This window comes from Lissotriton vulgaris, chromosome 9, assembly GCF_964263255.1.
Source record: "Lissotriton vulgaris chromosome 9, aLisVul1.2, whole genome shotgun sequence".
Lineage (NCBI taxonomy): Eukaryota > Metazoa > Chordata > Amphibia > Caudata > Salamandridae > Lissotriton > Lissotriton vulgaris.
The window spans coordinates 197,390,313-197,412,889 of record NC_141697.1 but is presented as its reverse complement, the minus strand read 5'-3'; positions in this window follow the sequence as shown (position 1 = coordinate 197,412,889).

Genomic DNA, 22,577 nt, shown 5'->3' with positions numbered 1-22,577 from the left:
GTTGGCGTGAGAAGACTATTTAGTTAAGTATTCGTGGGTAGCGCCCACTTCTTTGTTTTGTTTTTGACTTTTGTTATTCGACTGTTGCAATAGCCGAAGCCGAGGGGTGAGTAGCTTTGTACTGTGTTCTCTGCTTTCACTCCTTGAAGTTAGTAAACAGATCGGTGTGCTTAAAATGCCTGGTCTGAGCGGATTTAGGACATTTTGTTGTTTTTGCTGTACTAGGGATTCCCGGCTCGAGGACTCATGTCCGATTCCTCCGGTTGGAACTCCCACTTATGAGCTCTATTCCAAACATGGTGTTGGTCCTATTGCCTTTAATGAGGCATGGATCCGATACACGAAGAAAGATGGTGTTTTGCGGTGGCCACAAAATGGTAGTTTTGAGCCAGATTTATTAGATAATTTGGAATCAATTCTGTTCAAAAGGAAGCCAAACAGACAGAAATTAAACAAGCAAAAAGAGATAGGAAAATGAAAGATATGACGGTTATACAGGCTGCCCAGCAATTTAAAGACAATGAGACTGATCGTGCGATTGAGGTCTCAGATAGACAGTATTGGATGGCAATTGATAGGTGCTATCTCGTGTTACCTCCGCAGTGCAAGATCTTGATGAAGATCCCTTAATGTCCCATTTGTTGAAATTACCTCCACCTTATGCTCCAGTTGCTAATGCACCCGTATTATTACCACCTGTGCAGCAACCTGTTGTTCAGCCAGGAGCTCCGGCTCCTACGCAATTGCCTCTTCCCGTATTACCGCCTGCACCTCCTTTGCCATCAACTTCTGTACCTCAGTCTCCTTCGCCTTCTGTTTCTCTTGTAATGGCTACTTCTTCTCTTCCTTTGCTTAATACTGCGTCTCCAGTTTTACTCCCTACTTCTTCTCCGATTCGTAATCGGTTAGTTGATACTGTCTCTGGTCTTTTCTCCTCCCTCTTTAGGCCGTTTAATAGGACTCCTGCTTTTTCCCGATGGCAATCCCGTAGCCAAATTCCAGATTCTGAGGAACAAGTTGTATTTGACTCTCTCGCTCATAAATGGATGATGAATGGTCCACTGTATAGTGTACCTGATATATTGAGTACCTTTCTCCTGTGGAATGCGCCTACGCAGAGATACGTTTTTAATGTCATGTGTGACACACTTGTTAAAGGATGGGAGGATATGAATTTGGATTTAACTCCTCAGGGTCTATTGGATATACAGTACAGGTTTGATAAAGGTCTTATTGTGGGTCCTGACGTTTAGGGTGCTATAAAGACACTTGTTACTTTTAGGTCCTTATATTCTTCCCAGACTATTTCTGAACCTGATCCTGCAGTTAGACAGAGAACAAAGAATTATCCTATGAGAGAAGTTCCTCCAGTATGGAGGGAAGCGGTTCCACAGGCAAACAATGTTCCTGGTGTCCCTGCTCATTTTCAGCGTATATGGGTACATGTCCCTTGGAAACAAGCTGAAGTTTTAGCACTTAAGCAGTCTTTGCCGGACCCTCGTAAAAATCCTGCTGGTTACTATAAAGAGCTGTCCCAGACTGTTGATGCATGTATTATGAATTTGGCTGATATTGATATGCTGATGGGGAATGTAGTTCCACAAGCATTGTGGGCTCGGATTCGTAGAGAGGATCACAATCAAGCTTTGAGAGGTACTGGGGCTGATATTGCTGCCGCAGATGCAGCACAAGCGGGTGGTGCTAAGCCCGATGATTTGATTACACAGTTGACTGGTAGGATCATTACCTAAATGAAGACGATGATGCCTGCCTTATGCGTTAAATGGGATAAGTTAACTGCGTGTAAGCAGAAGAAAGATGAGAATGTCTCTGATGTCTTTACTCGGTTTGAGGAGACATTTATCGATCATAGTGGTCAGGATATGAGTACTGAGGGTGGACAGCGATTATTTGTGGATACATTTATATTTAATTTACTTCCAGAATTGTCACATAAGTTGAAAGATTCGGAAAGTTCTTGGGCTGTTTCTTCGTCTGGACAGATATTGGCCACTGCTCAGTATTATGGGAATAGGGAGAAAAAAGAGAAAGATAAGGCTGAGGAGACTAAGGATTTAAAAACGAAGGTTCTTCTTCAGCAGGCTTATCCCCCTCGTTCTGGCCAGCATCAGTTTCAGCAACCTCCTCAGCCTCAGAGGTTGCTACAGAAACCTGAGCCTTTTGTCCCGCGACCTTTGCTTGGTCCTAATCAGTGTGCCTATTGTAAAGAGGAAGGCCATTTTAAGAATAGCTGTCCGGTTTTATTGCAGCGTAATGGTGGATTTCAAGGACAGCAAGGCCGTGGTAGTTTTCAATCAGCACCTAGGGGTAGAGGGCGAGGTGCGTTGCCACAAGGGCAGCGTTTCTTTCCCCCTCAGATTATTCAAATTATTTTGATCAGCAGAATACTCAGTCTGCACAATATTACAATGATGATTATTGTGTTGAAGGTGATATTCAGGATTTTCATTCTAGTTAGGACAGCCATGGACAAAGTAAGGGAGTCGTATCAGTTCCAGTGGATCAGAATGGGCCTTATGTTGAGGTAGTTGCTTTGGGTGTTGCAGAGCCATTTCTTTTGGATACTGGTGCAATGAGAAGTTCTATAATTCCTTCCAATCTGTAGGATTTTCGGGCGCCCCAGTTGCTAACCCAGTTTCTTGTCCTTTGCCTCTTTCGATTGGTCCTTACGATTTGGAAGCTCCACTTATTTTAACGACTGGTTGCGGAGAAAATGTGTTGTGTTTGGATCTGTTGAAACGTCTTCATGCAACGTTGTATTGTTCCCCCTCTGGTGTGCGTCTTACTTTGGGTGAGAAATTGGTTTCTCCTATATACCTATCGAGAGATAGCTTTCCGCCTGAGTTGCAATCTCTTCCTGCTACACTTTGGGCTACAGGTCCGAATGATGTTGGTTCTTCATATTCCTCCTTATGTGGTTACTATTAAGCCTGATGTTAAGTTGCCACGTATTCCACAGTACAAGATTTCTAATGATGGTGAACAAGTTTTGATGGCTATTATCTATGATCTGGCTCAGAAGGATGTGGTTGAAGAAACGAGAGCTAATGTTTGTAATAGTCCTGTTCTCCCCGTTCTTAAACGCAGCGATTCTTCTCAGCCTCCTGTGTATCGCTTTGTGATTGATCTTCGGGAGGTCAACAAGATTGTTGTCCCACAGTTTCCTGTTGACCCAGATATCACTGCTTTGCTTACTATGATACCCGCCTCAGCGGCATGGTTTCCTGTTATCGATCTAAAGAATGCTTTCTTTAGTATTCCTATTGCCGAGGAAAGTAGGGATATTTTTGGCTTCTCTCTCGGAGGCCGAAGTTTTCGGTTCAAGCGTGCTCCTCAAGGTTATTGTGAAAGTCCCTCCATTTACAGTCAGGCTTTGAAATCTCAGCTTGATGCTTTCATTCTACCTTCAGGTGCCACTTTGATTCAATACATTGATGATTTGCTGATTGCTTCTGATTCGGAGGATGTTTGTAAGGATGTAACGGTTTCTTTGTTGCGTCATTTGTCTGACCTGCATCATAAAGTATCCCCTTCTAAGTTGCAATATTGCCGCAAAGCGGTTACCTATTTAGGTCATCTCTTGTCGAAGTAGGGAAGACGCTTGACCCCAGAACAAATTCAAGAGATTGCACCAATGTCTGAGCCAACCACACAAAGAGAGGTACATGGGCATTACCTCTTATTGTAGACAATGGATTCAGAATTTTTCTTTGTTAGCTAAACCTTTGCTGGCACTTATGTTGAAATAGACGCCACAACCTCTCCCTTGGACTGACGAATGCCACAAGAGTTTTTCTGATTTACGTACTGCTTTGTGTTCTGCTCCAGTGTTAGGTACTCCAGATTACAGTAAGCCTTTCACACTCTACGCTCATGAAAAAGGAGGTTGTGCGTTGTCTGTTTTAACGCAACAATTTGAAGACAAACAACGGCCATGTGCCTATTTTTCCGCTACGTTGGATCAAGTAGCCAAGGCATTGCTTAGTTGTCTCAGAGCTACAGCAGCGGCAGCGATTTCTATTCGTCAATCTGCTGGATTGGCATTGGACAACACTCTTGTTGTTCTGGTACCACATGCAGTAGATACTCTTTTGAATAGGACAAAAACACAACACCTCATGAGTGCTCGTTTGTCTGGATATGAGCTGACGCTCTTGGCTAGCCATATACACATCAAGCGGTGTAACACTTTGAACCCAGCAACATTGTTGCCCATCCCGGATGAGAAAGGCATTCAAGAACAGCAGAGGAGGAAACGAAAGGCAAAATAGATCTAAAAGACACACCACTTTTGGATCCGGATGGGATCCAATGGGTAGATGGATCTTGCTTCAAGCTTCCAAATGAAGAGACGACTGCAGCTTACGCTGTTACTACTTTACATACGGTAGTAGAGATAGCGCGCATTGCACAGAATTCAGCTCAAGCAGCTGAATTAATTGCTTTGACGAGAGCATGTGTGTTGGCAAAAGGAAAGAGAGTGAACGTCTACACTGATAGCCAATATGCTTTTGGTGTGGCTCATAGTTTCGATCGCTTGTGGAAGGAAAGAGGATTCTTTACTTCCCATGGGACTAAAATTCAGCATGGTCAGTTGATGACTGACCTTCTAGAATGACTTGCTTTGCCTACACAAATAGCAATATTCAAGTGTAGTGCTCATAAAAAGATTTTTGATGATGTGGGTCGTGGGAATGCTTTTGCAGATGAAGTAGCAAAGGAGACAGCGAGAGATGTTACAAGTCGTATGTGTGTTGAGGGCCCGGCAAGATGGGTCAGAGAAGGAGGAATGTGTCAGGACACAATAGAAAGTGTGAGAATGATTCAAGAAGAGGCTACTGAGAAAGAACTGAGTAAGTGGAGAGAAATCACGGGAATGTTGGACGCGACTGGATGTTGGACCGAATTGTCAGAACATCAACAATGGCTGTTACCAGACGCCTATGTACTACCTGTAATGTACTACCTGTAGTTACTATGGCGCATGGTCCAGCCCACAGCAGTGCAAAAGGCATATGTAAGATTTTGGCTCCAGTATGGCAAAATGAAGGAATTCCTAAATGTGCAGAAAATGTGGTGAAGCATTGCATTGTTTGTTTAATGCATAATCCAGGAAAGGGAACCCCAACTCCAGCAGGTCATTTTGCTCCCCCTAAGTGTCCTTTCGAGGTATTACAAATCAATTATATTCACATGGATCGTTGTAACAACCTCAAGTATGTTCTGGTGGTGGTCTGTGCCTTTTCCAGATGGATAGAGGCCTGCCCCCTAAAGGACAATACTGCTTTGTCTACTGCTAAAGTCCTTTTGAAGGAGTTTTTCCCGAGGTTTGGTTTGCCGCGCATTGTCTGGTCTGACAATGGGAGTGAATTTGTATGCCAAATTATGCAGAAAGTGTGTACAGGTCTCGGTATTAAACAGAAATTCCATGCGGCAAACCACCCTCAGTCAGCAAGATTGGTAGAGTGTTATAATGGCACTCTCAAGCTTAAATTGTCAAAGATTCAGGCGAGCACAGATCTCGCTTGACCTGACGCCCTACCATTAGCACTTCTGTCCACGAGAACTACTGTGCATTCTCGTTTAGGTCTGAGTCCATATGAAGTCGTTTTTGGGCGCCCAGCAAATGTCCGGGGAATCCCTCGACCTAAAAAGTATTCTGATATTCCATACCCAATGCTGATTGACTATTTGCATGACCTCACCACTAAATTACGTGTTCTTCATTAACAGGTTCAAAACGCTTTGCCGGAGGCCTCCGCAGATTCAGGTCATTCCATCCAACCTGGTGACTGGGTCTGCGTGAAAAACTTTCAGCGGAAAAAGAATTTGGAACCTCGTTGGGGTCCGCCGCGGCAAGTCTTATTAACGACACGTACGGCAGTGAAAGTCATTAGGAAAAAGAACTGGGTTCACGGCGTGCATTGCAAAAGGGTACCCTTGCCTTTACCCTTTGACCAATGGATTTGTGAGGGCATAGGTGATAACAAATGTGAAAAAGTACCTAGATTTGTACCGTTCAGCAGTGCACGCCTGGAACAAACAAACTCTGAGAAATAAGATGATGACGTGTTACAAGAAGCCTTGCCACTACATTTGCGTTTGAGCACAGCGAATCCAGAAGCTTTGTTTAAGGACCAGACGATCCCTAATAAGACTCAATATAATTTACGGCCAAGAATGATCAAAGACAATTGAACTTTTCTTTTTTCCGATTTATCTGATTATACTTTTTTTGAAAGACACCGGGCGTCAGAGCCAACTATATGCTTCTGACCACTCCTTCAATAGAACCCTACTTGAAAATTGTTACCTGACCGTTCCATTGCCATCTCCTTGTAAGATTCAGATTTAACATCATTCAGTACTCCTTGGGGCACTATCCTGTATGGGGGAAATCAGACCTGACCATCTCCTGCAGCTGTGATAACTTTTCGGAACAGTCACTCATGCACTTTATTATGTTTTGTGGCCATTTTGAGGACAGTAGAAAACAGTTCTTGGTTCCCATCCTGAGAGAAGCGGGCTTTACACAAGTCCGGCCTGCACTTCTCTATTTACAACTGTTGAGTAGTACCAGGGTAATCTTTGGGAGTCTGTTGTATGTAGGGATGTTTTATCTATACTCTATGTACAAATATGACAATGAATTGTTTTTTAAATTGTTTTTAATACATGAATTGTCTTTTAAAATGTGATGGAATTGCTTTTATGGTTTTAGCTAATCAAATAAAGTATGACTTGACTTGACTTGACTTGAAAGACATTAATGTTTACTTCCACTATCCATCAAGTTACAGGGTCTCGGTAGAAGTCTTAAGCTGTGACCTGAGTAGTGACATAGGTCTGCAGGACATGCAGTGTCATAGGACGGCTAACAACCACATCTAAGTGATCTAGGAAGATTACCGTGAGCAACGCTTTAGAGTAATGAAGTGGGAAATAATGATAACAATGTTAAGTTAAAAAGAAGATGCAAAGGACTAATGGTTAGCCCATTTGGTATAATTTTATGTCCTTTAATATGTTTATGTATTTCTTTAGCCTGTGTAAGTTGGGTTGTTTATATTAGGCAGCAAGCACCTGTTCCAACATCTGTCTCTTTATCTTTTCCTACTACTGCCTCCCCACATCGGTTTTATACACTTTCAGAACACGAACAGATTAGAGAACCGAATATTTCAATAATTTGTTTATTCAGTTATTGCATCAGCACCAACTGGTAATGAATACTATTGATTGTTGGGTTTATGGGCTTATGCCTCATAATACCGAGAGAGGTATGCCGTATTTAGTTTTTTCCATTCTCCTATGAAGGTTCCGCCTGGGCATATTTGGCTATGTTCTCTAACATTTATCAGAATCAGCTACGGTATCCTCCTGGTAGTCCATATAGTGGTGGAACAGACTTCAGTCACAGTTCCTTGATTAAGGGAATAGTGACTATGGCTAAAATTGCTCAGATTAACAAGATTCCCATGGATGAGAAAGGAGCATATGACGGATGGAATATAACACAATATGTTACTAGCCTCACAGAAAAGGCTAAGCGAAGGAGCTCTCCGCCAATTTGGACTGTACCTCATCGAGGTAATTTCTATTTACAAATTAATGGCCAGAATGTTAAAAATCAACAGGAAAAAAGTGTCTGTTCTCATACTTATGTTTTTACACCTCAGATTCCCTCACCACTAGTGCCATCACAAGGCACATAGTTTATCTGTCACGACAGAGCCTATACATGGCTTCCTACTTATTTCTCAGGAACTTGTTATGTGGCTTTTCTTCTTCCCCCAACGTATACTGCTCCTTCAGGTCATTTCAGGAAAAGACATGGCAGGGGAGTTATTGATCAGAAAGACACAGCAGGACAGGAGGGAGGTGACTTTATTAAAGGGTTGCTTCCTTTCTGGTGCCCAATGGCCAATAGCAGAGACATCAGACAATTAGTTTGTGTTGTTGAGGCTACCATAAACGAAACTTCTGGAGCCTTGAGTAATCTGACAGCCGAACTTCAGGCGGATCGTCTTATGACGTTGCAAAATCGGATAGTTTTAGATATTATCCTTGCAGATCATGGAGGAGTCTGTAAATTGATCGGGTCTAGTTGCTGTGTTTACATTCCTGATAATGCCCCTACAGTATACCAAGCAATCTCCAAGTTACCTATCATCTCCGAGTCTATACATCAGGACACGGGAGATTGGTCTGTGATGGGATGGTTTTGGGGACTACTGTCCACATGGGGATGGAAGATATTAAATTTCCTTGGAATGATTTTGGCTATGATTTTCTCTTGTTGTCTCTGTGTACAGTGTGGACATGCAATATGTGGTCTTTGTGCCACTATCTGTGTCCCGAAGCCCACGTCACAGAAAACAGACAATATTAGAATGATGCTACAGCAACTGCTCGATGACCTCATGGTTATTGACATCGACTCAGATTGACTTGAGTCCCTGGTATTTTGCCTGAGTAATGGCAAAAGGAGGGTCTGAGGTTCCTAAATTTCTGATTTCGTCCCGTATCTAGCCGCCATTTTGTGGTTCGTCGCCATTTTGTGTTGCCCTCTTTCAGGCAGAACGGCGAACAATGTGTTTTTGCATTTCCAAATGCTATGTGTTCTTCTAGTTAAAAAGTAACTCTATTGCCCTTGTCTATGAAACCCGATGTCAGGGTCTGGCTGAGTTTGTTAATCCATGTCTGGCTCGATTGATCCCTGTCTCGACCGACTATTTGCCTTCTCCTATTCTTTCTTTATATTATCTTATCCGACTGGCCTTCGCTATTCTCTCCTTGTATTCTCCTATTACACAACTATCCTTTGAGACATACAAATTCGTCCTGCCACCTGCAAGAGGGGATTGTTGACGCCATCACTGATTAATTTGTTGGGAAGGGTAGCACACAGGGTCTGAGAGAGGAGTGTACTTGAGACACCTGATAGCTTGTTTTTCAACTTTTCTCATTGGTTCGTTTTGCATGTGTAAGGAGTGAGATGCTGTAAATATGTTGCTATAAAAGACTGTGCGCCATGGATTGAAGTGGCAGTCTCCTTAGAATCCACCTCGTGTGTGCCTTTTGGGACAACTGTGCTTAGCTGCAGCTAATAAACCTGGCTTCCACGCTCAACGGAGTGTCTCGTGTCTCCTTTTTTTTCTAAGGCAGGTGAACTCGGGGATTAAGGTGTGCCCTGCGCCGCCCCGCCCATAAGGCCCGGTTCTCCAATGTGAGAGGATAATGTCTGCAATATCAGCTGTGTGTCTTGCTGATGCTCTGCAATTAGATAGCATCGATTTGATGACAACTCTTTCAAGGTGCGAGGTGTGGACCAGAAGTACGTTTTAGATGTTCTTAGATCTGAGATTGACACTGGGTTCTCCAAATGGATTGGAAAATGAATTTGTGTATTTAAAGTAGAGACAGCAGAAACAGAATGGACTGAATTGGTGTATTGTAGAAGTACTGAATGTAGGTGATCGGTGCCCCTAATGGGTCTTGATTGATTTTTAACATTGGGCCGAGATTACCAGGGATTTTTCCCTAGGTTATCCTTTGCCAGAATTTCCCTTGGGAAGTAATTGAGCATAGAGGAGCGCTTCTGATGAGTGGTCCCTGAAGTCAAACTGCGATCTCCCAGTTTCTCTATTTTTAAAATATGTGCAATGAGATCGGTATGCTTTCTTTAACTAGTTTGAGATCATTCTTGATGTCATACAGATTATCCTCACTGAATGGATGTTTTATCATGTTTAAGGGAGGTATGGTGGTAGGGTGAGAAAGATATCCCTTGTCAGGTAGAGAGGAAGAGGTAATCAATCGGTTCTCATAAGAGAGTGAAGATGAAATGGGGGAAGTGACCTGCAGTAGATCATAGTATTGCTTATGCAAAGGCTGCATGTTATGGAGGTGTGTATTACCTTTGCATCACTTATTCAAAGGTGCCGGTTAGTGAGTAGTGTACTGCTTTAGCATCACTTACACAAAGGCTTCATGTTCGTGAGGCGTGTACTGCCTTAGCATCACTTCCGCAAAGGCTGCATGTTAGTGAGTAGTGTACTACCTTAGCATCACTTCTACAAAGGCTGTGTATTAGAAATAGTTGTACTGCCTTAGCATTACTTACGCAAAGCTACATTTTATTGAGGCATGTACTGCTGCAGCATCACTTTCACAAAGGCTTCATGCTATGGAGACGTGTAATGCCTTAGCATCACTTCCTCAAATGCTGCATGTTCGTGAGGTGTGTACTGCCTTAGCATCACTTCCCCAAAGGATTCATTTTAGTGAGACGTGCACTGACTTAGCATCCATTCTTCAAAGGCTGCATGTTACGGAGGCGTGTACTGCCTTACCATCACTTCCGCAAAGGCTGCACGTTATTGAGGCATGTACTGCCTTAGCATCATTTCCACATAAGATTCATGCTATGGAGCCACGCACGGTTTTTGACATCACTTCCACAAAGAATGTATGTCAGTGAGGCAAGTATTGCCTTAAGATCACATCCGCAAAAGCTGCATGTTAGTAAGGGGTGTACTGCTTTAGCATCACTTTTTCAAAGTCTGCATGTTATGAATGCATGTTTTGCTGTAATATCATTTCTGAAAACACTGCATGTTATGGAGGTGGGCACTGCCTCAGCATCACTTCCACAAAGGATGCATGTTAGTGAGGCATGTACTGCCTCAGTATTACTTTCACAAAAGCTGAAAGCTAGTGATGCAGGTACTGCCTTAGCATTACTTCAGCAAAGGCTGCATGCTAGTAAGGCATGTTCTGCATTAGCATCACTTCCACAAAGGCTGCACGGTAAAGAGGCGTGTATTACCTTATCAACATTTCCGCAAAGGCTGCATGTTATGGAAGCTTGTACTTCCTTAGCATCACTTCTGCAAAGGCTGCATGTTAGTGAGGTGTGCACTGCTTTACCATCACTTCCACAAAGGCTGCATGTTAGTTTCAGCAAAGGCTGAATGTTAGTAAGGCATCTATTGCCGTGTTATCACTTCTGCAAAGTGTGAACGTTAGCGTAGCATGTACTGCCTTAGCATCACTTCCACAAAGGCTGCATGTTAGTTTCTGCAAAGGCTGAATGTTAGTAAGGCATGTATTGCCGTAGTATCGCTTATGCAAGGGGTGCACGTTAGCGAAGCATGTACTGCCTTAGCATTATTACTGCAAAGGCTCCATGCTAGTGAGGCATGTTCTCCCTCAGAATCAAATCAAATCAAATATAAACTTTATTCGGTTTCACATAGATAAAACCATAAAAGTTGCAGAAGATCGAAATTACAATAAAAACAGGGTTCCATAAAATAGCAAACCCGATAAAATATGAACAGAAACCATTCCAGAACCTCCCATACTAATCTCTAGCAATAAAGTGCGCAATGCAAAGTCAAGCAGTATCCCCCTTGGATTAATACTGCACCTCATAGTACTCTAATCTTCATAGACATTTATCTCCTTGATGGATTCTCAATCAAGCAGCTAATTATCCAAACAAGCCCTAGTTCTCACAGTGGATTTTGAGTAACCACAATAAAGAATATACAATCCGCCTTCAATAATCGGAGGTACAGGAGAGCTGGGCTAGCCCGATTAAAATTCCTCCTCTTTAAAATCGGGACCAAAAATTACCTTTGAGGTATCTCATGAAATTAACAGAAAAGCATATAATGTAGCAGATCCCGTGAAGACTGTCCGTCGCAGCAACAGAGTGCTAACAATTGACCTCTACTGCACCCTCTTGGACTTGCAAGCAGGAGGTGAAAAAGATCCAGGCGAAACCTGGTAAATAAAAACCGCTCATAAGTGGATGAAGACCCCAGGAGATATGGCTCAGCAGATGGAGTTGTTTTAAGCATTAAAAATATGCAGACACTCAGTTTACGCAATTCCTGCCCATCCCTTTCTAGCTTTCTTGAACTACTATGATTCCCTAATTGACTCCACGTCATCTTTTACAATTGTTTCGGGCCTGGAGTATAGATCAGCGTGCCCTTTAAAACTATTTATTATATATTTAGGCCACAGTATTCGAGATGCGTTATTGAGGGACAAACATTCTTTTAAAATCAGGTGGCTAAGAGTTGATTCTTTATTCATCCAGCACTTGAACCAAAACACAAGGGGGCGCAGTGCCAGAAAGTCACTTGTTATGCCCCCAGATTTTGCTTCCGTAACTGGCTATAGCTACACTTTTTGCTTGGTAGCTTTTCAACATAGCTGCAATTGGTCTTTTGCCAAGCTTAGAAGAAAAGTTGAAAATAGCCGCGTTCACCCGGCGGGGTCCCCTTTTTTCCAGTGGATTAGTGGACCCCATTTTTTTAATCACCCAATAACACCCATAGGTAAGAAAAAGTGGCAGTGCAGGTGACTTTGGCGGGACCTACTCTAAATTGAAAACTTCTTTTAGGACGAGTCCCCACCTGCATTATGTAGGATTTTTAGTTAATAATTGATAAATCTTGTTCCGACTTAAAGTTTGACTAGGCGTCTAACAGAGATTGCAGACCTCTAGCAGTCCTCGATAAAGAAACTGCATCATCTGCAGATAATAGGAGTGGAATGCCACATCGCCCTACATACAGCTAATCTACCCCCGTAACTATTAAGGCTCTATCTAGGTCATTGATATAGAGATTAAACAAAAACAGGACCAGAATGCAGCCTTGCCCTACACCCCTCTTCATCATCTTCATCAAAGTCCTGTGAAACGAAGAGGTCCTGGAAGAATCTGACATGGGCCTTGGTTGTCCTTTGAAGGTCCTTGAGAAAGTTGACAATAATACTCTCTACCCCTATACCCATCATGGACAGCCACAGTTTAGCCCTATTCAGGCAATCAAATGCGGACGACAAGTCCATGAAGGCAAGGTAGACAGTACCAGAATGTGCAACCATATCTTTGCTTAACAACATGGTTAAGTTAAGATATTGGGCCATGGTCGACCCACCAGATCGGAATCCAAACTGGACGCCAGAAATTATCTTGTGCTCCTCCTCCCACGTGTACAGTCTCTCTAAAAGTATGCAGCCCACTACCTTGACCACTGAAGTGACGTTACAATCACCCTTTTTGAAGACAGATACTATAATTGAGATAGCCAGAAGTCAGGGCAACCATTCATGGCCGCTGTGTTGAACACAGCCGCAAGGACCGGTGCCCAGAAAACTGGATCAGACTTGAAAAGATCCGGAGGTATGCCATCTGGTCATGGGGCTTTATTGCAGGTAAGCCCGGCAATACCAATCTCAACCTTGCCCAGTTCAAAAATCACTGCAGGGGCGTCCATATCATGGCCTAGCTGACAAATTTGTTCCATTGGACTTTCAAACATAGTTTTAAAATGGAGCACCCATTCCTCCTCGGTAATGTGTGAACCTAGTGCACCCCCTAGTTCATGCTCCAAGAGCGGTCTGTTGACAATGCTCCAAAACCTAGAGCTGTTCCTAAGGGTACTCCACTCAATCAACTCCCTCCAAGCCTCCTCCTTCAGAACACCCTGCCATTTGGCCAATGTTATTTTGTACTCTTTGCGAGACGCTCTAACAAAGGATTGATCTCTCGGATTAGCACTCAAGGCCTTCCTCAGCTTTCTCGCTGCCAGGGAGTGTGCTGAATCGAACCACCAGGGAGTAGAACTAGCTTTTCTGTGAGCCGGTGCACTTAAGAGTTCACCGACTTTAGTAGAGATAATATTGCAAGCACTGATAAAATCACCAGGGGAAATACCTGGAGAGCTACACAGTGCAAATTCGGTGGCGCAGTATTCTCTTACGTCACAATAAAAATTATCTGGAATAATCAGCGACCATTTAAGCCGTCATCTACCATCTGTTGGTCTTAGCATACCCTTGTTTACCACACATCCTTTTCTCAATAAAAGTGTGTGTTGTGATCCCTCAGAATCCCTTCTGCACAGGCACCATGTAAGTAAGGCATGTACTACTTTAGCATCACTTTGTAAAGGCTGCATGTTAGTAATGTGTGTGCTGCCTAGGAAGCACTTCCTCAAAGGATGCATGTTAGTATGGAGTGTACTGCCTTAGCATCACTCCCTCAAAGGCTGCATGCTAGTAAGGTGTGTGCTGCCTTAGTGTCATTTCCACAACGACTGAATGCTAGTGAACACCTTAACATTACTTCAGCAAATGCTGCATGTTAGTATGGCATGTACTGCACTAGCATCACTTCCACAAAGGCTGCACCGTACTGAGGCGTGTATTGCCTTACAATCACTTCCCCAACAGCTGCAAATTAGTTTCTGTAAAGGCTGAATGTTGGCCTCACTCCCACAAAGGTTGCATGTTAGGGAGGCATGTACTGTTAAGCATAACTTCCGCAAAGGCTTCATGTAAGTGACACATGCGCTGACTTAGCATCACTTCCACCAAGGTTGCATGTTAGTGGGGCATGTACTGCCTTAATATCACTACCGCAAAGTCTGCATGTTAGTGAGATGTGTACTGCCCTAGCATCACTTCCTCAAAACTTGCATGCTACTAAGGCTTGTACTGCCTTAGCATCACTTCCACAAAGGCTGACTGTTAGTAAATGTAAAAATTTAAATTGATACTTGTATAGCGCACTACTCAGCCGCAAGGGTCTCAAGGCGCTTGTACGAATACTGTTGTGGAACCCATCCTGGCTTTCCCTGTGAGGCGTCCACTCCTGGGCACCCCCAAGGTGGAGGCCAGGCATCCTTAGTATTGTGGGGGCAGTTGTGGAGATTAAGCAAGCTATTGCCCAGAGTTGCAGAGTGGGACTCCATGATTGAAATAGGCACCGAGGCGAGAATTATCAGGTCCGTGGAATTTTGAGCCCAAGACCCGCAGAGGCGGGGAATTGAACCCTGGTCCCGGGTTAGACCTCTGCATCAGGGTATGCCACTCTAATCATTGAGCCACACTTCTCCACAGTGTGTACTGCCTTAGCATCACTTCCACAAAGACTGAATGCTAGTGAACACCTTAGCAATACTTCAGCAAAGGCTGCATTTTAGTAAGGTATGTTAGCATCACTTCCACAAAGGCTGCACGGTACTGAGACGTATACTGCCCTATCATCATTTCTGCAAAGGCTGCATTGTTAGTAAGGCAAGTACTGCCTTAGCATCACTTCCCCAAAGGCTACATGTTATTGAGGTGTGAACTGCTTTACCATCACTTCTGCAAAGGCTCCATGTTAGTCAATGCAAAGGCTGAATGTTGGTAAGGCATGTATTGTTGTAGTATCACTTCTGCAGATGGTGAATGTTATGGAGGCATGTACGGCCTTGGCATCTGTCCCACAAAGGCGTCATGTTAGTGAGACATGTACTGACTTAGCATCATTTCCGCGAAGGATGCATATTAGTCAGTGATGTACTGCCTTAGCATCACTTATTCAAATGTTGCATGTTAATAAGGCATGTAATGCTTTACCAACACTTACGCAAATGCTGCATGTCAGTAAGTAATGTACTGGATTAGCCTCACTTCCCCAAAGGGTGCATGCAAGTAGGGCATTTACTGCCTAAGCAGCAATTCAGCAAAGACTGCATGTTAGCAAAGCATGTAGTGCTTTTGCATCTTTATTGCAAAGGCTCCATGCTAGTGAGGCATGTACTCCCTCAGCATCACTTCTGCAAAGGCAGCATGTTAGTAATCCGTGAATTGCCTTAGAATCACTTCATCAAAGGCTACATGTTAGTAAGGCATGTACTGCCTTAGCATCACTACACAATAGCTGCATTTTAGTGAGGCGTGTAATGCCTTAAAATCACTTCCCCAAAATCTGCATTTTATAGAGACCTATTCTGTCTTAGCATCACTTCCACACAGGCAGCATGTTCTGGAGGTGTGTGCTGCCTTAGCATTACTTCCGCAAAGGCTGTGTGTTTGTGTGTAGTGCCTTTGCATCACTCCTTCAAAGGCTACATGTTAGTGAGGCGTGTACTGCCTTAGCATTGCTTCCGTAAAGTCTGTGTCTTAGAAATTCATGCACTGCCTTAGCATTACTTATGCAAAGGCTGCTAATATGCAGGTACTGAATTAGCATAATTTCTGCAAAGGCTGCATGTTATGGAGACGTATAATGCGTTACCATAACATCCATAAAAGCGGCATGTTATTGAGGCGTGTACTGACCCTAGCCTCACCTCCGTAAAGGCTGCATGTTATGGAGGCTGGTATGGCCTTAGTCATCACTTCAGCAAAGGATGCATGTTAGTAATCCATGCACTACCTTAGCATCTCTTTCGCAAAGGCTGCATGTTATGAAGGCTAGTACTGCCTTGGCATCACTTCCGCAAAGGCTGCATGTTAGTAAGGCATGTTCTGCCTTAGCATCACTTTTCCAAGTGCTTCATGTAATGGAGGCATGTATTTCCGTAGTATCACTTCTTCAAAGGATGCATGTTATGGTGGCATGTACTGCCTTAGCATCACTTCTGCAAAGGCTGCATCTTAATATTCTGCGTCCTGTTTTAGGATTTATTTCACAAAGGTGGCATGTTAGTGAGGCCTGTACTGCTATACCATCACTTTCACAAATGTTGCATGTAAGTGTCTGCAAAGTCTGCATGTTAGTATGCCATGTACTGCCTTAGCATCACTACTGCCAATTCTTCATGTTTGTAAGCCATGTACTGCCATTCCATTACTTTCACAAAGGCTGCATGTTAGCAAAGCATGTACTGCCTTAGCATCACTACTCCAAATACTCCATGTTATCGAGGTGTGTACTGCCTTAGCATCACTTCCGCAAAGCCTACACACTAGTGAGGTGAGTACTGCCTTAACATCCCTTCAACAAAGGCTGCATGTTATTGAGGCAGGTAGGGCCTCACCATCCCTTCAGCAAAGGCTGCTTGTTATGGAGGCAGGTAGGGCCTCACCATTACTTCAGCAAAGGCTGCTTGTTATGGAGGCATGTATTGCCTCAGACTCACTTCTGCCGAGGTTGCATATTATTGACGCATGTATTGCCTTATCACCACTTCCGCAATGGATGCATGTTAGTGAGGTGTGTGCTGCCTTCGCATCACGTCCACAAATGCAGCATGATATAGAGGCGTGCACTGTCTTAGCAGCACTTCCGCAAAAGGTGTTTGTTAGTAAGGCTTATTCTGCCGTAGTATCACTTCTGCAAAGGCTGCATGCAAGTGAGGCGAGTACTGCCTTTGTAGAAGGCTACTAAACAAAATACTAGCACAGATGATAAAGAGAGAATTTATTACATGACAATATAAAATCAATAGTACGTGAAGCACGGGAACAGACAGCAAAGTGTCAGAATGTCAAACAGGAGGGGTCTTTCAAAGCTTTTTTGGTGAAGACCACAAGGGGAAAATCGTCACTGTTCATGCAAATATGTTTAGTAAATGTACAGGATTATGACACAGTTCAAGTAATTGAGCAAATGAGGCTGCTTCTGCCCATCAGTAACCTCAGCAAGATACCCAAATGTAGAACACTGGGCCCATCAGAAGAGGCCATCACTGCATGATACCTGCATGGTCTGAGGTGGGGTGATTTGTTGCTGCCCATATGTTCTCTGCTCATGACATCTTGAGACTGCTAAGCTAATGAAATGTACCAGTAACTATAATTTCTACAGAAGTGATTAGCAACATCTGTTGCAGGGAAGTGCACGTGCACTATGCCACTTCCAAGCATAGTTTGCCCAAGTGCTTGTTGCTAAGCTCGCATCATTTACTACCTGGATATGTTTCTTCAGCAAGCCTTGCATTGCGAGAGCAGATTTACTTTCAGCAGCTTCATAAACATTTAATTAATTAATTTGCGCTAACGTTCTACAGGCCTTAAAGTTAGTTATTTGGAATCAAATTATGAAGGCAGCTTCACATTACCGCATCTGACACCAAATCACTACATCTTACTCATAGACCCCATTCATCATCATTGGTGTGCCTCATTTCAGTCTGAAATGTGTTATTGTCATGTATATAGTATTTTGTCACACAGTGTGCACAGCTGATGCCATAGCTGACAAACATGCAGGGCAAACCTGGATCATTATGCAGAGAGTGACCAGTGCTGCTATCCCTACTATAATTCCTTCCAGTTTCCATGATCCCTAGTCCCCAAACTATGCCAATACTTTCCCCTACATGCACCTGTGTGTTTGTTGTTTGCCTATTCTTTAACTCTATTTATATGATTGATCGCATTGTTGACGTTATGGCTGTTATGCGGGATATAGGAACAGCAAGTCTGATGAATGACTTGACAGACTCCCCCTCTTTGGCCAGGATGATGTCCAACGCAACACGATTTTGTCTTACTCCAGCCCTCGTGGCGGTAAGCTCTTCAGTAATGTTACCAAAAGCTGCTGCCGTTGAGTCTGATAGATCCTCAATCATCTTTGCCAGCTGGTGTATTCTGTATGCTTTGTACACTATCCCTGCACCAGGTAGCATTACTCCAATGCCTGTCATTGCATTGTCCTCCCATTCTCCCGTCCTCTTTTCTCTTACTGGATGGTGACCCGGGTGTTGTATGTATAATAAGGCAGTACAATGAGTCATTTGTGGCAGGATGGAAGCAAGCTAGCAACTTACGTTCCATCCTGCGGGCAGGTAGAAATATGCCCATTGACCAAAGACAAAAACAGTCCCTTATATCCCACTAAACCTGGTGATGACTTCTGTTGGCTTATTCTTACCCTTGATATTTTTTATAGCATGTGAGCAATTGCTTTCACCCACAGAAATAGGTTGTCTGTCTATTTTGCCTGCTAATCCTAATGCTTCGTTGTTCTATTTCTCACACTACTTTCTTTGTGGCTCATCCCCTGCCTTCTCATTTACACTACACCCAAACATGCATTTCTTCCATTCTTCCTTGCCCCTACCAGCTGCTGTATTGTGCATGGGGCTTTTTTAACCTCCGGGGTGCATTGTCTCTCCTGTGGACTTTCTTTGGTATTCTGGATGCAGGACCGGGAAGTGATCTGCTGTTTTACGTTGAACCTTGTTAGCTTAAGCTCCTCCCTGTTCTCCTTTCCCGTTGGGTTCCATCCTGCCCTGTCCTCCAATTTCCCATCTATTGGTATTTTGACAAATCTGTCTAAAACCATCTGATCCTTTTTTGTTGGCTGCATGTTCATGCAGGGTACTCTCTTAGGCCTGTGTGTTGTAGTTGTTTGCCCAGTAGAAATCTCACTTTTCCTAGGAAGTCCAACAGCTATTGACATGTTGTGCTGTCTGATAAGTACGTCCCTCATTAGAACACATCCCACATACAAAGAAAACTATATGACATTGTAACTCATCTTGTCCCAAGTACCTGTTGGCAGATGTATGAAGACATAACACCCTTATATGTTCAATAGACACACATACATTTTCAACTTTTCCACATATTTATTTCCTTGGTGCTCATCCCATATTTATTTTTCCCCTCCTCCTTCAGCCTAAGCCTCACCATGTTGTTTTACTTTGTGGTGTTTAATTGACGTTTTCCAAACATTATCTTAGAATTGTCCCCACAGCTCTCCTGGCCATCAAGAAATGGTATTGAAATGTGTTTAGCACACACCAGCACAAGTACAGTTATTATTCATGGGGCAGATGACAGTATCGCTGTCAACATAGTGTCCTTGGCATTGTCCTTGCCGTCCGTTCAAAATTATGAAGTTTAAAATGTTGTTGTCTTTGGATGCAGTAGTCAATCTCTGCATCTACCTAGCGGGTCCCAAACGTCTAATGAGGCAGGCACAGCAACTCAATGTCAAAAGCCATTGATACCCTCCTAGTGTAACATCAGCGGTCACCAATACTTGATGCTCACTAGGCACTTGAAGAAAACATGAAGATCCTTGAAAGATGAAAGGTGTCCGAAGGTCAGGTACTCTTGTACTCTCTTTGTCCGGCGAGGATGTACAGCAGGAGCTACCTCTCTTAGCTCCTGCTTGCTATTGCTGCTTTGTTGGAGCGAAGGTTGTACCTGCAGGGTGCCCCTGGAGCTACTGATGGTGCAGGTCCCTGATGTTCTGGCTCCGGCTCTGGTGTTTTCTTGGTGTGAGAGCTTTGGATCCGGGAAGTAAGCCCCTCACACTTGATGGTCGTGGCTCTTACCAGGAGAACCTGGCATGGGCCCTTCCATCTTGGCTGGAGGCAGTTTCGTCTGGTGTGGGTTTTTAACCAAATGCAGTCTCCTGCCTGCAGGTCATGAGCTGGTGGTGTTGCTGCTTCTGGAAGAGCCTGCAGGACCTTACGATGAAGATAATGCAATTTCTCTGTTAATTTCTTTCAATAGCACAGCAGTAAATTGTCTGATATCAACAGTGGAGTAGTAGGCATGTGGCCTGGTATGTTCATTTGGCAGCCAAACAGAATCTCAGGAGGGCTTAACTTAGTCACTCTGTTGGGGGTATCTCTCATTGCCAGTAGTGCCAATGGTAGTGCATCTACCTAAGATCATTCAGTGGATGCGCAAATCTTCCCTATTTTGTTTTTGAGCATCGCAATTTTCTTCCCCACAACTCCTGCTGCTGGTGGGTGGTAAACACAATGCAATTTTTGTGTGACACCAAACCCTTTGCATATTCCCCCTATCATATGGGAAATAAATGCAGGTCCATTGTTTGAGGACAGAAGTGGTGCTACCCAAAAACGTGGGATTAGTTCTTTCAAAAGACATTTGGCAACAGTTTGTAGATAACAGTTCTTTGTTGGATATTCCTCAGTCAATTTCCTGATCATTCACTATTAGCAACACATACCTGTACTTCTGAGTATGAAGCATGTCAATGAAGTCGAATCAGAAACTCTCAAAAGGTGCATGAGGAGGTGGAAAGTGACCAGGTGCTGTTGGTGTACCCTTCCCAGTGTTGCACTCTGAGCAAACGCTACGTTGCTTGCAAAGACGTTCTGCTGTCTGACAGAACTTGGAGTTGTACCAACATTGTGAAATCAAGCAGATCAAGCCATCATGTTCAACATGTGAAGGACCATAGAAGAAAAAATGCCATGGGGAAGAGCATTGATGGAGGCAAACAGTTTACCATTAGGTCCTGTCCACAACCCCTCCTTTGTCTGCACACATACTCCCTTCCTTCAGTCCTCTATTCCCTGTTCCTCAACACGTCCCTAAAAGTATGTAGGATCAAAACACAGTGAATTACTCTTTTTTTGTATCTCTTGCTTTTGTTCAGTTATCTGAACCATTGTTATTTCACAGCCTGTCAAAGCCATTCCATTTGCTTTCCCATCAATGAAGGTATTGCTTTTTGACACAAAGTCTTTGGATGAAGTGTGTCCTGCATTTTTTATTATGGTTACTTTTTGAGGGGATAGCAAGGCTTGTGGAAGGCTACTTAGCAATTATGCATGCTGTATTTGCTGTGCTGCTGAAGAGAGATATCCCCTAATTGCCCATAGCTGCCCAAAGCAGTGGTGTACCCCGAAGGCATCCTGGCTGTCTGTGTATGTTTACTCTCTTTCCTTCAGCCAAGGTACATGCCTTTGTCAGTGCCACTAGTTCAGCGGCTTGTGCACTTTTGGCAGCTTTCAACCTCTACCCCGCCAACAATTTGTCAGCTGTTCCCACTGCATAGGATGCCTGTAGTCTCCCTCTATATCTCTGAGACATGATCCATCCATAAACAAATCTCCTTCAGCATCTGGTAGTGGTGTATCCCTTAGGTATAGTGTACCTTAGTATGCCTGTCTATAGCCAGTGCACAATCATGAAAGGCATTGTCTGTGGTCAAATCATCTAGGTAATGTTCTGTGGGAAAAAAGAAAGCTGGGTTCAAGGAGGTACACCTTTTAATGGCAATGTGTGGAGCCAGTAGTGCCAGCTCATGCCTGGTAAAGCGTGCATTTGTCAAGTGCTGTGTCTTAGTGGACATTAGGAATGTGTCCACTGCGTGTGGGATATGCAAGACCAGAGGGTGTGCCAGCACTTTATTTGCTGACAGTTCTACAGCTAAGGCTGACACCAAGACAGCTCGCAGGTGATCCAGCGTCACTATAGAAATTCTGTCTCACATGCGTCACCATTCACTACCTAATACTCACCAAACTAATTAAAAACTAGGCCCATGCACCAAGACAGAAAATCATGAAGCTGGATCATGTGGCCTAATTAATCACACTATCAAACTCATATATACATATTTATAACTGCAGTATAACATTTATATTCATAGATTTATCAAAGAAAACATTAATTAGACCACTGAGGCCAATGGAAATTAGCTAATGGTAACGACTAAATAATCAAGACCAGCTTGACGTTTTAAGTCTTTTATTTTTTTAAAGTTTCAAAGTTTCAAAATCTTTATTAGCTCATTTATTAATTCCAAGCATTTTATTAAGTCAGTTTTAATCATTAATTATTGGCTCAAAAGGTCAGGCACTTCAACATTGCATAGAATAATGAATTAAAGAAACATCAACCCTATTCCCTATGTTAGCTTTCTGACCTGAAAAGGAAAACAATTTATTAAGGAAAACGGACAGCACTTCGCCCTCAGGAAACAGTCAGCCCCGCTCCCCACAAGAGGCCAGATTTTTATACTTTTCTTACTCACTAAT